The sequence below is a fragment of the Zerene cesonia genome, chromosome 28, assembly GCF_012273895.1.
Source record: "Zerene cesonia ecotype Mississippi chromosome 28, Zerene_cesonia_1.1, whole genome shotgun sequence".
In the NCBI taxonomy this organism is placed as follows: Eukaryota; Metazoa; Arthropoda; class Insecta; order Lepidoptera; family Pieridae; genus Zerene; species Zerene cesonia.
The window spans coordinates 6,084,816-6,102,975 of record NC_052129.1 but is presented as its reverse complement, the minus strand read 5'-3'; the positions used below and the strand labels follow the sequence as shown (position 1 = coordinate 6,102,975).

At 32.7% G+C, this 18,160-nt stretch overlaps 1 protein-coding gene across 1 annotated transcript in view; it reads left to right on the top strand.

Annotated features, from left to right (window-relative positions):
* LOC119837543 overlaps positions 1-18,160 on the top strand; it is a 290,166-nt gene that overhangs the window by 251,015 nt on the left and 20,991 nt on the right. The window lies entirely within an intron of this gene.

The following is an 18,160-nucleotide window of genomic DNA, read 5'->3' as shown; positions in this document are numbered from 1 at the left end:
TGTTTTAAAATGCATTATTTTGCACAGGTTCTTCGACTTTTATTAGCATTTTAATATACCAACAAAAATGTTGCTGTTTATGTTGTAATGTTGCAATTACATAGAAATATATATTTAGTACAAATGATACGTGTTTTTCAAAAGTTATAACTGATTGCAATTAAATAAAAATGCAAACATGATAATGATAAAACAATTAAACAAATGACAAGTACTGAAATGAAATTTATCAAGTAATAAGCGCTCATTAAAATAATTTAATTAGGAATTAGGATGTACGGTTTGAGCCCAGCTGCACTTGGCTACGTATAACTTTTAATTAAACATTGTTTACATTCATTATTTATTATTCTATGGTTAGACTTTAATTGGGCACTAAGTTAAATAGGTTTAACAGTTTGAAGTTTTGTAGTTTTCATGTTATTTTTGCCACCGGGTGAAGTTAGTATTTGTATATATTTTTTAATAATAGAAAAGTAATAATTAAACATAATTTTATAGTGCGGAGTTTATGTTAGTGTGTTTCCATGTTGGATGTTTTCCGTGTTCATACCTAGTTCCAGTTTCCGGCATCAAACTATGATACGTGTGATAGTTTTATCTAGTGACAACCTATCATTGCCCGAATTTTCATCTAAATCGGCTTAGTGCTTTAGTCGTGACGTGGACACGGACTATTATTATTTTAGTAGGGATTCATTAACCAAATAACGTGTAATTTATAGTTTAAATTATCGACACATTCTAACACTTAGAGTACATTATCTTCATTCGACACATGATATTAAAAACCGATAAATAACAGTTATAATAATACATAGTCTATACACCCGCATTGCTTGCTGTGAAGGAAATAATTTATTGTGTGCATTTTACACTTTAAGATGGTAGGGCTGTCACACATCAGTAGGTATATTACATAAACTGTGGAGTATTCTTCACATTATTTTATTGATAATTGATTAATTAATAACAATGCAGCATTATTGTCAAATACAAAAATAACGCAATATATTTTTCGGTATCGCTATATACTTAAATAAAATCCAATTCTCAACAAAAAGTTTATTTCTCAAACAGTTGATTCCATACATTCAGCGCAAATTCCATCATACTAACGCCATCTAGTCCCAAACGTAGGAAATCTGAACGTTAGTAGAAAGCTAGATAAATATACTTTCTTATTAAATAGATAAATATACTTAAAGTTTACATAAATTATGAATACATATGTACGTAAATAACATTTGTATAAACAGGCACTAAAATATTAACAATATAATTGATTGCTATAGATAAGTGTTAAAATAATACAATTATAAAAGTAGTTGTTGGCAACCCTAAGCATGTGTCAATTAACACATCGTGAAATGGTTAAAAGTTTTCAATTAGTTTGGTTTAAAAGGTTTATGACGGATTTAAAGCGTAATCTTGGTATAACGGGATATTTATCGCCTTATTATAATAACGGTTTATATATAAGTACTATATGTTACATGTAAATTATTAAAACTTTTATTAATTGTGATTATTATCACTAAGTATTTAATATAAGGACGTATTAACTCAAAAGGATAAAGTTACGTCGATCCTTCTGAGTTTTCTCATACATTTTTAAAACAATATTTATAATATTTATAATATCCTACGTTCTAGTAATATTATAAACGCGATAGCATGTGAATGTGTATGGATGCTTCTTACGCTTTCAAGCAAAAACTGCTCATCGTATCTATATGAAATTTCGGACAGAGATAGATTATAGAATAGACAAGCAAGTGACGCCGCGGGTCCTAGCTTGTATAAACTGGGACGCTGACTAATAAGATCGTTATTATAAGATTGAAAGATACCTATGTCATTTTCCTGCTTATGATTATAAATTTAATTTACCGCATAAATTGAACTCGATTGTGTGCCTCGATCGTCCATTTTTAAGGGTACTTGACCTCTTGTGGATAAAAACTAGTACAAAAACGACATTATCCATATTATTAAAGATGCAGAGTTTGTGGGAAGCCATAACTGGTAATGGTTTGATTTTGAAAAGCGTAATTATTTGTTTGACTAATTACATAGAAGTTTTATAATGTTTTTTTTTTTAATTATAATATAATACTCAACATATGAAAAAATGTTATCCTTACAATTATAACTGCGAAAATGTCTGTTTGCCTTCTTTCGCGTCGCAACAGAGCGATTTTATGATATGAGTTTTGTGTTTGAATAGTTCGAAGGCTAGCGAGTGACATAGGCTAATTTTTACCTCAGTGAATCATCTCATTTCCACGGGATATTCCTTCGATTGCAAAGGTAAAGCTGCGGGCAGAAAGCTAGCTTTTAATAAAGGTAGAAAAGCAATAATCGCAAGAAATGCATTTTAAATTTATTGGGGCATGGGACATTCATTGTCAGATCTAATAGGTCATTGAAAATGGCTTAGCTCCTTGTAGTCTTAATGAGTTCATGCTTATCGGCCCAGAGCGAATTGAACCCGGGACCTTTAGCACTGAGTATCTGAGGAAATTGCTTCAGATAATAACGAGATGTTTTATTCAAATTAGTTTTTTTTAGTTGTGGAATTATTTTTTCGTTTCGTTAAGCACTTAAGTAATGTGTGAAAAATCATTTAATCTCCTGGTTGATATTTTTAAATATTTTATTTCATTATTTTTGCTCTAATCTGTAATGGCGTGATGTTAATGTACTGACCGCAGAATAAATAGTTTTAAATTAAAATTCTTACTTATTAGTTTATTATACAATTATGTGCTTACTTAAATGTTTACCGGAGGCTCATTTCCTTTTCCTCACCCTTCCCAGTCGATTCCTTCTTCCCAGTCATCAATCCTTTCCTTATCCCTTACCCTTTAAAAATGGTCAGCCCATTCGCAGGGGTTTGATCCTCTGCGAATGTTCATGGGCGGTGGTGATCGCTTACCATCAGGCGAACAACCAGCTTAGTCATAATAATAATAAAGGCAGACACCATAGTTCCCATAGACCCAGTAACCAATCCATTTAACACCTCCGCACCACAGTCCAGTTTTGTTCCTTTCCGTTTTTGCAATAGTCCTACACCGGCCGCGGATTGCCCAGGGCTGTATCTCTATAGTGCAGTCATGGGCAGGCTGCGGCTGGTGTCCGACGACACATTAAATTCTCAAAGGGCCTCTGCGTGTTGGCCCTGAGTCCCCACGTAAGCCTTCCAAAGGACCGGGCTATTATATATACTCGGATACTCTACTATTATATATACTCGGATACTCGTGTGTTTTGGAATTGAGAAACATCATAATAAACATTTATTTGTTTGAATTGTGGTTAATACAGAGTTCACATTGGTCAACAGTAATATAGTCCACACAATTCGCCAAACAATTGGCATACAAATTTTATGTTTGTTTTTTGTTTCCCGCTATGACAAATAAAAACATTTTAAATATTTATTGTAAAGCATTAGGTATTCAAAAGTGTTGGTTTGTTACCAACAAAGCAGAACTGTACAGAAATTAATGACAGGCTGAGTAGTCTCTACTTGCAAATTTAATACTTACCTATAAGTATCTTTGTTACATATTTCATATGAAAGGGATTACGTTTTAAAACGAAGTATCTAGGTATCAAAAAGGATCAAGCCTGTAATTAATTTTCACACAGCGCCATGGAATATTCAAAGAATAGGTATTACATTTCGTGCCACATCATTTTAATGAATTATTAAACGATAAGGCATATACACAGTGTACATTTTTGGAAACGAGCAAAGTTCTTGATATTATTATTAGTTACTAGCTGAGCCCCGCTATTGCATCCGCATAAGTTCGTATCCCGTAGGAATATGGGAATAAAAAGTTGCCTATATGTTATTCCACTAGTCCAGCTGTCTACGTACAAATTTCATTGCATTTGGTTGAGTAGTCTTTGCGTGAAAGAGCAACAAACACACACACATCCTTACAAACTTTCGCATTTATAATATTAGTAGGATGGTGCTAGTATAGTGATTTGCCCAAAAATGCTTTGGTAAGGAGATTGAAATAAACAAGAATGATAATCGTAATATAGGAAATAATAATAATTGATCTACGTAAATGTTAAATGTTTAAATAACAGAATGTAAAAATAATTCTAGACATTGTTAAAATTGTAATGTGTGTGCGGACTTGATTTTTTATAAAAACTTCGTTACCACAATTCTAACAAATAAATTCATTTCATTTCATTTACTAATGTTAAAAATATCTGCTCACTCTAAAGATGAGTTTTAAGTCAATTTAATCCAAAAAAATCCCATTCTAGCTGATGTTATAATAATGTTAATAAACGAAATAATCAACCAGTAGCATAAAAATATCTATCATAACTTACTAATTAACACTAAAATCAGTTCCCCAATTTCCCCCAAACGAACATAAAGATCTAGCTACAGCGAACATTCAAAACCGTGATTGTAATATATTTTTAAAACACTTGATGTTATTTAAAAACTAATTACGCTGCGGTTGTCCCATATTACACGGTTTTTGTCCACGATGCTCCAAATTGTCCTACAATTTTAATGATTGCATTTAAACCGCTTTTATTATGAAAGCTAATTATAAAGACATGTTGAAATGTTTAAATGATGAAAGAAAGAATAATTTGTTTTTATTAAAATATTTACTCATAACTAGGTTTCTTTTGTAATTACATTAACGAATATTTTATAGTAATATTATGCGAGATGGCTAGTGAGGATGTGAAATACATAAAAAAATGTGAGTTTATGATACTTGACAAGTGAAAAACGAATATAGTATATGGGAATTATTCAATGTAATTAATATCGCTGGTACGGCTAATATTTCATAGTAAAATATTTTAAATATTTCACGTTTTCACTAATTTGATAAAACAGCTTATATGTTTAGGTATGTTGAAAGTTTGTATGTTTACATTTGTAACTTCTGCTGATCATACAAAACGGATGATTGGATTTAGATGCAATTTGGTACTATAAGTATTGAGCCCATCGGGCAGTTATTATCCCGGATCAACCCGGACGAAGCCGGGATGATTGGCTTACTATATAACATATATCCACCTCATATATTATATTTTCATACTTTAGAAATAACATACTAATAACAGATAGTCGATTAACCAATGTCCGGGTTTATCGGATAAAATATTGTGTAGAAATATTTTGTGTATTTATATTTTGATTAAACAATCATAAAAGTGGATCTGCTATTTGTGTTTTTACCGTATTATCCCATTTTAATCTCAAAATAGTTATAATTTAGGTTCAAAATAGTTTTTCCTCGGAGAAGTCGACAATTTTAAGGGCGATATTTTCAATCGCGTTTTAGAAAGTGGGCCGGCAAACCGTGGCTAACGAAATTACCCGATCGTGACTAAGGACACGAATTCAATTCCGTTCTAAGACGCTTTTTATTTTGTAAATACGTTGTTTTTTTTTTTTTTTTTTTGTCTGTTAATCTATGTGGACCCTCGCTTTCAGTTGCGATCTGTAAATTTTGAAGATACTAGCGGTTAGTAGGAACGCTGTCGGTACGTGTGTGGATGTGGGGTATCGAATGGTTTCATCCGTTTCATATCATGTCTATATAGGGATGTTTATTATATTATTGTCAAATTGCAAAAATACATAAAATGAAATTTCCGTGAAACACGCAATTCTTGAGATAAGCTTTTTTAAACAAACAAACAATACCTACAGCTTTATACTATATATTAGTATTTAAATATATATACATTATACATTGTTATTAGCCCTACAAACTTGCATCAAATCTACATAGTATCAAATGCAATATAAAACAACATTCTAAAAAAATAAATATATATTGATTACTTACTTAGTTAAATTACTTAATTGGTAACGTGTCATGTTCTATAATTATTCCCGCTATTTTTTATACGTAGTACCTATCTGATTGTAATGTCATTCAATAGGCTCGAATTTTATCCAAATCTATACAGCAGCTTATGCGTGAAGGTCGAGTATCTACCTGAATACAATGTAGTTAAATACGTAATAAATCAATGAATGTTAAAATTAAATTCCTATCGAAAATAGTTATTAAAATTCAGTGGTTTCTGAGTTGATCACAAACAAACGTTCTATAAAATTACACGAATATAATGATTAACTCTCAAAAATAAAATTTTAGCTACATTTGAAAATTTCATTACGAGTAAAATTAGATAAATTTTCGCTCAGGTATTCCGTTATTAACTTTTGAGTGAAAGCGTCGGTCATGAGAAATTAATATTTCGACTTACAAATTTGTTCTCTTTAATCTACGTCTTGAATTCAATTATTTTCAGTGTTTTAGGGCTCTCGTGAAATCTGTATAATTCACTCTTCATAGTAAAAAACTGTTTAAAAAACTATAATTAGGTAATTTGAAATAGTTTTTTCATTAAAAACGTATGTTATTACTCATTTCATAATTTGTTGAAATTTCATTGTATTCTAAATAGTATGATCTATCCTTACTCAATATTAAATATATGTATTTTTTAATTATGTTGTTTGATTCAGGTTATTAATTCAGTGCTTTTTTTCATCGAAAACCTAACATAGAACGAGTGAAGGAAGCGAATTATTGTATTCCATTTTTATTACCTATCACTTTTTCATTATAATTTAAAACATTCAAATTACTAATAAAAATTTAGCAAATGTAACGTTTATTAACATACATGTAAAATAAATACATAGGCTACAAAAACAGTATCGTTTTAAATATAACACCTTTTACCGGGAAAATGGCGGGCCATGCTTTCATAACCCACATACACGTGCCGTAATTAAAAATTGCAAACAAATTTGGGCCAAATTTAAATTCCCCGGACGCTTAGCAAGGCGAATATTAGCCGACAGGTATTTGGTAATATTGCTAGGGGATACCTGTCGGGATAGATTGGGTTTTAAAGCCTATCGGAACGAAGATTAAATTTTATCTATCTTAGATTATTGAGTGTGTCTCTGTATATATTTATTGATGCGGTCGGACATTGCAAAATATATATAAAAAAAATGTTTCTAATTTTCTTTAAGTAAACTTATGATGTTCTTAGTCTAAACTATTAATGTAAAGCTGAAGAGTTCGTTGGATGTATAAGACATTGAATAGTTTATGAGATTAAAGAATCTCATGAACTATTGGACCAATGTCGATAATCCTTTCACCGTTCGATACGTTAGTGCCTGAGTGTTAAGCCTAGAGATATAATTATATGTAGACTACAAAACCAACGATAACGGGGCAGACCGCACTTTTACAAATATATTAATAAGTTGTTACGAGAAAATTGGTTTTGAAATGCATATATGAATCAAATAGTTAGGTACCTGCATACGTCAGAATTAATGTATTTTGGATAAATGTTTTTAATTTATAACTTTATTAAATTAATTATTCAAATTATTTATTATAGGCAACAAAGAGTCGTTTAATTAATAAATAATCAAGTAACTCGATCTGAAATGAAATTAAATTTATTTCACGATTATAATTAACTGAAATATATTTTATTATAAACAGAAAATAATAGAGGCTTCTTATAATTGCTTAAATTCCTCAGAATTTTATAATTTCGCTTCACATTAAAGTATGACTCATAAAACGAGTTTTTATTAAATCCTTACAGAAGTTATTAATTATTTTAATAGCTTATAACTTGTTCTTGGAAGTTGGCGATATTATAACATTTTTTAATAGTATTAAAATCTTTATCTGGCAGTAGGTAATTATTCGAGGGATTGGCGCGTACAAACAAAAATAATGTCACTAGAAGGTTATCAAAATAATGTGGCAAATTGAGATGAAGTTATTTATTTGACTAGAATGTATATAATAATCGAAATTTTTGATAAATATTCGATATACCTTGTATTTTATAGTATTTTACGGGTTATTAATCTAGTAATATCATTGACACGAAATAATTAGATAATAAAAGAATAGACCATAAAACTATTTCAATTAATCCAAAAAGGATTAATTCGTTTCGAAAACTTCGTCATGCGGAAGTGGAAGCCCATAAAAACTTTGGACGCGTCTCTCTTAAATTTCACTACAGAAGCGATAGCGTTTTCTTTAACAGCATTTATAATTAAAACATATTTTGTTGTCATGGCAACCGTCCTAGTCTAAACGATGTATTGGGTGCAATCATTATATTAACGATATAACAATCTGAGTCTCAAGCAAATAGACCCAGTCGTTTACGTGTTTTTTTGTGTATTGTTTGCTTTAAAAGTCAATCAAGGAAATTTTTAAGGTTACAAAGAAACTAGTATTTAAGAATTACGGTGCTTCTCTTTGGTAACCTAAGTAAGTGAAGTCCCGTGTCCCCTAGTGGGGTATGGGGCAGATGATGTACATCTGTTTCACTGATCGATTTTCTTTACGGACAAGTAGGTGATCAGCCTTCTGTGTCCTGCCAGACCGAGACATTTTTTTTTTTTTGTGCGTCCCCACCGGGAATTGAACCCAGGACCCCTCGGTTCTACGCTCACGCGTTAACCACTGTACCAAGGAGGCGGTCAAAAAAAACTTGGTAACCTAAGTCTATTTATTTACCAAGTTACAAATAAACAAACAATATATAACAACAAACAATATACAAATAACAATACAATCCTATTGTGGGATGAGAGGAGGCATGTCAAAACATTTACACCATTGCAAGAGTTATATGGAAGTGGACGGAAAAAGATGTGTGTTTGTTTGTACAAGCGTTGCAACTGCTGAACGGTTCTGAATTGGTTTACTGCGTACGCTGATGTACTTAGAAATGTTCAGTGTTATATTTACGATTAGTAAATAAATTTCTTATCAAAATAAACGATTTTATAACACTTCATTTTTTATTCTTAAGTAGATACTTGTAGTACATAACAATATATTCTAAACAATTTAAAAAAGTCCATCCTGCCGATAAGCCAGTGTAAATCTAATTCGGCCGATTTCACCTACCTACCTGCTACACATCGAGCCAAACAAATGATTTTATCTCGAGCCACGAAGCCTACACACGCCCGTATTTCATCGATAATTACAGTATCTATATTGAATAACATAAAATATTCGTGGTATGCACAATTTTCTTAGAAACCCGATGCAACCGACAATTTATATAGGATGGATAGGGCTGCCACCGCAGTGGTAATTTTGTCGATCTTTTTTTTGTATTGGTTTACAACCATAGTTTGAATGCTTATGCAGTTATTACCTACATTCGATGCATATTGAATTAATTTTTTATTCATATATGTTAGGCGTTGGCTGTATATTTACTATATTAGTTAAAAGTTTAAATAGAAAATTTATGTTATAGGTCGGTAATAACATGCATATTTCACACGTATTTTGTATGTTTTATATAAATATCAATCTCATAATGTTCATCTCATAATCTTTTTTGATATTATAAAAAGCATAAAAACCCTTTCTACAAATTCCACATTGGCAACCCTATCTGCAGCAATAAATATCTCGCCGTAATGGCGTAGGGCAATCAATTTTTAATACGAATCTAAACAATACGTTATGGCTGTTTAAAGTAACCAACACATGTTAACCGGCAGTTTATCTTGGCGGTTAAATTTAACCGGCCTCCTAACTCTTTACGGGGTGTGAACGGAATTGTGTATTTTTAAGGTGCGGCGTATGTTGGATTGGCTTGACAATGGATGGGCGACCAAATCGATTATTTGAGTTGAATGAAGGAAAGAGTTATTTATGATAGTTTATACAAGTCATTCAAAGTAATATTTGTTTAAAAATTTTTTCTAAACGCTTTTAGGTAACGAAAGAGAGTCACAGCATTAAAATATGTATATATAAAAATACAAACATACAGACGACTTCCGAGTAGCGTATATTACGTATATTTTATAACGAGTTAATCTCATAAAATAAAGAAATTAAGCTCGCTGGGACGTTTGTTTCCGCTGCTTTTAACTGTTTTATCGCTTTTCTTGCTCTTTTAATCTTTATTTATTCCATAGTTTAGTGGTTTGATTAATTCTCATACTAATATCCGGGTTCAGTAAATAAGGGGTTTATTTAGATGACGATTAATTATTTAGCAATTATCTTTACTAATTAAATAGGTACTTTACTGATATGATAGGATCATTAGGATATCTGCTCAATTAATTTTATAAATTATTTTACTAATAGAACCCACGGTATCTGAGAGTGTCGTAAGCTATATTTTAATTTGTTTATGTCCCGGGACAACCTGGGCGGAGCTGGGGCGAGTAGCTTATCGATTATATTTTATTTTGGGCTATGGGACAAATGAATTTATTTGATTATAGTGATATAGTGATAGTAGTGCGATAATGATAGTCTCTCCGTCATCGAATCCACAGCCTAACGGTTATAAACCTTTAACCAGTTAACTAAGCCAACATTAGTGAAAACAAACGACATATATATAGTATACGTGTCTGCGGCACTACAAATAGGTTTTATTAAAATTAATTTTCTTGAACATTTATTTCAACTAATACGATATATCTCCATTATATTATGTTTAAAATATCACACCCCAAGCACTTAGCTAAGTTATGAGGTGTCATCTATTTATGGTAGCGGATGTGCTAGCGACTTTACCAATAATAATTTGCTTATAGAATTGGGAACAGTTTTCTCTAATAAATCTCGATTTTATAGCGGTAAGGCCTCTGCGTACATCTTATATTCAACCTTGCCATCTTTTTAATTATGTCGCTTTCAGTGTATCTACCCACTATAAAATGTTTTCATTCGTAATTTGTATATGATAGAAATATGTAGGCGTTTAATGACAGATCATGAAATCTGGAAAATTAGTAGATCTATCAGGATGAAATTTGTCAGATGAGTAGTTTATAAGCAAGTCTTGATGAATTTATGCAGAGCCGCATAAACCAGCTACCATCAACACCGCCCATGAACATTTCAAATTCGTTGCAAATTCGTTGCCTGCTTTTAAGGGGTAAAAGATAAGAAAAGAATTGACAGCAGGAATGTATGAACTGACAATAGAGGAAGAGGATACGAGCCTCTGACTCCCCCCTCCACCCCTCATCGAATGAAACACTGCAACATTAGCATGCTACTCTTTCACGCCGATATTCTGTCAGATCAGATCTATTTAGATTAGTAAGTAGCCTACTTAGGCATACGAAGACGGGCTCACTAAATAAAAAAGCTTAACCTCATCTCCAATTATGTCTTACAGATATGAGAAAATGAGGGTTTTTAAAAACCCCAATCTCTAAAGTTTCGATCTTGGCCATTCGCGAAGTTTTAATAAATGGATCTGAATATCCCCGGATACTTGGAACAATGTTTGGGATTTCGTTTGATTAAGGGGAATGAGGGGGTGTGGGTGAAGGGGAAGGGAGGGGGGGTGGTAATAGTGGGCAGCGAAGGTTTTAGTTTTTGTGTCAGTTGATTAAATACAGGAGATATTGTTTCGACGGATTTCGGTTTATAGTGACGTTTAGACAAAAGTTTTGAATTAAATACTGATGGACGGGATGCTGTGGTTGTTTTTGGGAGTGGAGTTTTTTTTACACATATGATAGATAACAATAATATTAAATAAATTATAAAACTCGGTAGAATATAAGAAAAATACCAGTAACACACGGATATAAGTAAATATACAAATGGAATAAATAATGTTATATTCAGAATTCGCTCACAAAACACTGTCCACCATAAATACATCATACTAGCTTCCGCATCGTAAGACGAAACAAAAGAATTATAAAATAAAAGGAATTGTATCAGAGAATACGGCACGAATCCGTAAGGAAAATGCGGCCGCGATAAGAGAAAAACATTATTTAATACGATGCGAATCAGCGCGGAATCACACAGTATAAATAAAGGATAAAATATGAGAAATGAAGGGGACGTTCTTAATAGCGGAATCTTGTTAAGTGGGATAGAAAGATAAGGGGCGGGGTTAGTAGTTGTGGATCTAGTGCGTGCCTAGAGGTGGTGTTTTGCGCTTACTTTGCGCAGAGTGTTGGGACATATCATCCCCTATTTATATCCTCCCTTTTAGCTGTAGACTTTAGTGTAGTATAAATGAAAACATAAAAGGATAATTGTTAAACTTAGTTTTTCTAGAACTGAGACTTATTTTAATTTCAGGTTTTACAGCTATGTTCACATTTTATCCAAAGAAACATTAACGTAACCTTTGTCAAACTGAGATACGCCTCCTGTTGCCTATACGCTTATTACATACCATGAATTGCTTATAGTTTCACATGGAATTTAATGTTATTCAAGGTCGTCACATGGAGCCGTGTCCAGCCACCACAGATCTGCGTGCAGCTAACGAAATGAGAGATCGAAACTCGTGTTTACCGAAAGGGCAGATTTAATAAAATCGAAGAGATACAATAAGCCGACTGTCGAATCGTGAAGAAAATTAATGTTGGAATTTTTCGAAGGAAAACTGATCGCATTGTATTCGTTAGGCTCGCGTGTGATTGCGTGAGAAACGCGAATCACTTTTATTTTTTCAGTCGGTCTATTGTTTTATTAATTCGCCCTTTTGTGCTGTTAATTAGAGGTTGTATTTTTATCTGGACTTTGGCTTATTTTTACGGAATGTTGAATGCTGTTACTTAAGTGTTTAGTATTTGTGATTATTTCTATGTTAGGTCATTTAAGTATGCATTTGTTTCGTAATAATTTAGTTATTTTTTGTATGTATACTGATAATACTGTAGGAAAGTATATAAAAATGAGGATAAATTTTGAGAACTTACTCAAATTACTATTACGGTTTAGTATAAGAATTTTTTTTTATTACCATTTATAATTATAAAGTCTAGATAAATCTATTCAAATATTGTATATAGGTATACAAAATTAACTGATATGTAATGCTACGAAGTACATAATTCATTTTACAAATGGGCTTGGAAGTAAGTTAAAAACATGCGAATTCACGGGCTTTAGCTAGTAGTACACAAACGCGATATATAGTGGCGTGTTACGCGCTTTTGGACAAAACGCCTTAAACTGTTAACTTAAGGAAATAAATCGAAAATAATTTTGAATTTCGCCTCTTTTTAATGCGGGTCAAGTATCTATTGTGTTCTGTATGTTTGTCTGTAATCCGATACAATTGTGATGCTATATAGTTATACTTATAAATTAATTAAGAAATATACATGTAATATATTAATTACTAGCCGCTCGTCTCGGCTTTGTACGGATTGAGATGGGATAAAATTAAAATAAAGCCTATAACGCAGATAACATGTTCGCACATTTCTAATGATATATGAATATTCAAAATCGGTTCAGTAGTTCCATATCAGTACTTCCGCAGATTAGCATACACACAAACAAAGCTGGAAACCTTACTCTTTATAATATTAATATAGATGAATCGATGTATAAATTATACATTGGCCACCGAAAAAACATCCCGGCGAAAGTGCCTTCGCAATAGATTCTGAGAAAAAATGTAGCGACTTCACAAATAATTTATGTAGCGATACTACAAGCAAATGGGTTCAGAATATTTCAGGAGACGCTGTCTATTTGAATTTTTTCCGTCAGCGCTTTTTTTGCTTTTTTACGAATTTAACTGCCACTTATTTGTCTATTTTATGTGGCTATTTCTAGATAATAAAACAACTTATGTCTATATATGGTTATACTACGTGTGATTTATTATAATAATCATCATCATCAGTTCATACATGTTACCTCTGCTGGGATATAGGCCGCCTATGAGAGATCGGGCCCTAGGTAATCCACTACGCTGGTCAAGAGCGGGTTGGTAAATGTCACCTGTCGTCAAACTTTTTGATTCTCGGTCGTGTCGGTTTTTTCACGATGTTTTGTTTCACCGTTTCGAGCAGTGGTGCTATCCACGTGCGCAGATAAATAAATTGATAAATTTGTTTGTAAATGACATTCATCAAGATTGGTAGATATGCTTGATGCAGCTAAGTTTTCGGAACGCTACGGGAATGTAACACTCTAAAATTAAATTGATTTCGGTATTCAAGTAAGTTTCGACGAGTTTTGAAATTAAATCAATCAATTGTGGAACGAATTATACAATTATTGATAAGTTTCAATTAGTAAGCGAAAACAGCGCTGTCTGCGCTTTAATTGAAGTGTTCCGTTGTACGGTGCGGGCGGAGAGCGGTGACTCAGCGCTTTATTGCTATTCGATTTCATGTTAATATCGTAATTATTAGTTTTTTGTTAGGCCATCTTGATGAAGCATTTTTTGTGAAGTTTTTAATTTGAAAGATGTTCGTTAAGCATTTCTATGGATTTTATAGGATTAATTAAATAAGTAGATGTATAAATATGAATTAAAAAAAGATAATTATTCAATACAAGTTAATACACCTGTTGCTATCTTATATTTAAAGTTTAATCACTGACAGTTCTACCAAAAGGATATGTTCAATTTAACATTTACAAGAAAACTAGCTGTTTCCCGCAGTTATGCCCGCGTGGTCTAATTACACTTTTTTTCCTCTATTTATCCCCTTAGGGTAGGAATCAAAATCCGTTTAGGTGATGCCCACATTCTAGTGGCTATCTGCATGATAAATTTCAGCCCAATCTGTCCATTAGTTGGCGCTATGCGTTAATAAATCAGTCAGTCAGTCAGTCACTTTTGCGTTTTATATGTTACTAGCTTTTGCTTGCGGCGTCGCACGCGTTAATTCGGAGTAGTTTAATAGATGTTATTATTCATATAAAGCTACCTCTTGAATCACTCTATCTATCAAAAAACAAACCATCAAAATACGTTGCGTAGTTTTAAAGATTTAAGCATACATAGGGACATGGGGACAGAGAAAGCGACTTTGTTTTATATTATGTAGTGAAGATATATACAATTTCCAATGCAATGACTGTACCTACAGGTAAATGCAAATATAATTGACGAAACGTAAAAACTAAGTGTGACTCAATACAACTGATTCATCAAGCCACCGCAACGAATCGACACGTTGTTTATCTATGAAATTACTATTTACCGATTCAATTTGACTTTTTACCGATGTTCCAGATGTTTGTACCGATTAGTCGATAATTGTGGCGCGGAACTGGGCCGTGAAATCGTTAGATTCGGTTACGGTATTTCACGTGATGAAATTTTCTTTATTTGATAGGTTGAGCACGCTTCGCTCGCTTCGTATTCCGTGGAGAGATTGTTCAGGTTATAATCAATGTATTCAGTTATGAGCTTTTAGCTTCATTTGAATAGTTTGTGTGGAAGACCAATACACACATTTATAGAGATATACCACATGAAATCATTCTCAAACATTTATTAATTAAAGTTGACCCAATTTAGAGGCGTTATTCCTTCGTCGTAATACATATAAATCATTAATAGTAAATTTGTAGGCAAGAAACTACGCTCGGTTTTTTATTTGTACCTTCCTTCATATTGCAAACAATAAGTACAAATAAAATAATCTAAATAAATTACGCATGTCATTCATTAGAACATTAATTACTTATGTATATCCAGCAATAGATAATCTTCTTATACTGAAATCCGCACCAGCCACCACCAGCCCAAGTTTCCGAACGTTTTATCAAAGTTTAAATCCGTGTTTAATATTATTGTGGGCATCTGTTACGAATGCTCGCGTTTAAAACTTCGTGCCAATAGCAGACCGCGGCGGCTGTCAGCCATTCCGGCCATTACGAAAGGCGCCGAAATTGCTTCACTTTCGCGCCAAATTTTCTAGAAAATTCCCGCGTATGTTGAACGTTTAATGAATATGAAGTTTGGAATTGTTGTCCGCTGTGATTTCGTAACCTTCTAAAAGCTGATCGAATAAAAAATTCTAATTTACAAAGCATATTTTGGGTTGAATTTGCAAGGTATGACTTTATGGCTTTAGTTATTTTGATAAGATAAAACCATTAAGTAATTTACAAAACCATCTTACTAAAAAAGTTCCGATATGAAGTATAGAAGTAAATTAATACAATTCAGCACTGTTAAACGAATTAAATTTCACAATGAACCTTTTACATCACTAGGTATAATGTGCACACAGCGATGCAAGAAGCGTAATAAAAAATAAACGAGCTTGATCAAATTTTTAAACCGAATCGAGCTATAAAACCACACGACCTACATATTAAACCTTAAACCAATCAATTTTACCCTCCACTTATCGACAACCGTTATCGATAACCGTCAACACTAGCCGTGACGTCATAATGAATGCTGTAAATTACACGCACTAAATAATCGGTGACTAATGTATTCGATTCGTCACGAAAATACGGGATTTTTTTTTGCACTTTTATATGGAACATGCAGGGTCATATAGAACAAACGTAAAGGGCATTTGATGCTTTCATTTTTGCATCAGCTTACAGATAAAAAAGGATCATGAAAATTCGTTCAGCCAGTCGAAAGTTCTGAGGTAACTAAGGCAAAGAAATACATTCGAATCGTGAACGGAGAATGATTTTTTTGAAGTCGTTTGTAAATATGGTACAATACGTCTATAAATTGTGATTAATAATAATTTGAAAAACTATAGTCTATAACGAAATGTACATATATAACAATAAACTCTTGCGCAAGTTATCGCATAAAAAGACGTTACATCGACACTTGTCGTTACAACATAGAATAACACACACACACAACGACAAAGTAATGTGACATGGAGTTAAATATCACAAAATACTAAGAAATATTGAATCAAAACCATACATTCCCACGGGTCATCCGATTGCCTGATAAGACCTAACACAAACTCGTACAGTAAGTACTTAGTGCCTACTCTTTGTTCAATGGCCCACTTCTCAGTAACTCGTTTTGATATCACTGTTTATAATAATAGTTCATAGCCGCTATTTACAGTGTGATCTTTTGTATATATATATTTAGTTATATATATGTATGTAGTTTCGAAGTGTAGGTTAAAATCATTTAAAGATACGTTTATAACTACATAGTATAAAACAAAGTCGCTTTCTCTGTCCGGTAAAGGATTTTGATGAGGTTTTTTTAAATAAATAGTGATTCAAGAGGAAGATTTATATGTATAATAACTATTTATCTACTCCGCGGGCTAAAGTTACTAATTTTTTAACAAAAACAAATATAATTTCGTAATGCACTAGATTGACCCGATCGATCCCAATTTAACATTATTTAATGCTATTGTTTTTGTTAATCTGCTTGTTAATACGCTGTCACGCCACAACAACCGAACAAATTTTGATGAATGGTTTCACCGTGGATTCATCAGAGTTGATAGATTATAGGTACTGCATCATAAACTTTAATAAATTATACTTCAATGTATAGTTAACTTTATAATCCTAGCAGAGAATATATTAATTAAATAAGATGTAACAAGACAAATATCATGGTTCATCTGTATAGGTCTTCAGAGTTAGCAACTCAATCGCAGAATAGTCGAGCGATCGCAAAGTGATATCTCGAACTTAATACTAATTTATATGATCCACCGGGAAACTATTGAACTCAAACCAGAATTTACTATTTCAATACTTTATGGAGTAATTGTGTGAATTCGCACTGGTATAGTTTGCGAAGATGCCAGTTGGGGTGAAGGATTCCTCTCTTTTCGAAGCTTATTGGAACTGAATAATCTTGATATCATAGTCTTTGTAATGAATATATATTTTTATAGGATAAGCTTTCATTACTGCTTTAACTGATGAATAACTGTCCTTTTCATAGATACGGCTCGTATATTATAATTAACGCATCTTAACACCATGTAAATAGGTATAAATACATGCTTTATACTATAGAAAGTGTATTTATTGTTGTCTTTTTTATGCTATAAGCGGGCAACTGAACTGGTGGTTCGCCTGATGGTAAGCGATCACCACCGCCCAAGAACGGCGCCTTAAGGCGCTTTTAAGGGCTACTCCTTTAAGGGAAACTGGAGGAATCGTAACGGACCTCCGGCTCTCCCGCTCGCCGAACGCAATATAGTAGCATGCTTCTATCAACACAATCTCACAGAAAACCGGCGTAATATAGTACGCCGATTTTCTGTGAGATTGTGTTTCCTTCCCCGATGCGACCTGACTCAATTCGTGCCTCAGCGTGCTCGACTCCCACATGTCTA